The following is a 761-nucleotide window of genomic DNA, read 5'->3' as shown; positions in this document are numbered from 1 at the left end:
CAAATATGCCTATACGTTCACTCAACGCTCTCTATCAAAGGTGACTGCTTCTCTTAAACACAATGTCCTGTGCTTTAGTGGAACACAGAATATGGAGATTTGGTAAATGCTGGAAAAACTCATGGTGCAGTCTGAGAAATTCTTAAATTTTCTGGAAAGATGAAGTCTCTGTTCCCTCTATCTCCTCCCCTATTTGGGGATGTGCTCATTATAACACACAACAATTCCAGGAGGTATTTTAGACTGAACTGCAGTTCTTCTCTATGAGAAATGTCAGATGGAGACAGAAATGGAAGCCTAGAACAGGCAGCACAGAAACCCAGTTCTGTCCTATACATCTTTACAGGGACAAGGTGCTTGAAAGGCAAGTCTTACGTTAACTCTTATGTGATCCAAACTCTCACCAGATTATATCTGGTAAAGAAAAGTAAGAACTTCTACCTGAGATATCCAATGTAAGGCATTGGTCACTGTGCCTTCTACTAACAGAACACAGTGTCTTTCCCTCACTGAGAAGCCGAGGTCTAGTTGTTGCAACCTCAGGAGACAAGAGAGAGTGTATGATGGCTGAACATAGGAACTGCTCATTCTCAGTAAGGACTCAGTGACTATACAAGATAATTACTTTTGGGTGTTTGCTCTGGTCTTTGATGATGTGGCGTCTACCATTTTACTTACACTAAGTATAAAGCTCAGGGAACCCAGATCTTAGAATGGACTTACAAGACACATTTCAAATCTATTTATTCTCACATTAACTT

The sequence above is a fragment of the Meleagris gallopavo genome, chromosome 1, assembly GCF_000146605.3.
Source record: "Meleagris gallopavo isolate NT-WF06-2002-E0010 breed Aviagen turkey brand Nicholas breeding stock chromosome 1, Turkey_5.1, whole genome shotgun sequence".
In the NCBI taxonomy this organism is placed as follows: Eukaryota; Metazoa; Chordata; class Aves; order Galliformes; family Phasianidae; genus Meleagris; species Meleagris gallopavo.
The sequence above is the reverse complement of the archived record's forward strand: the minus strand, read 5'-3'. Positions refer to the sequence as shown.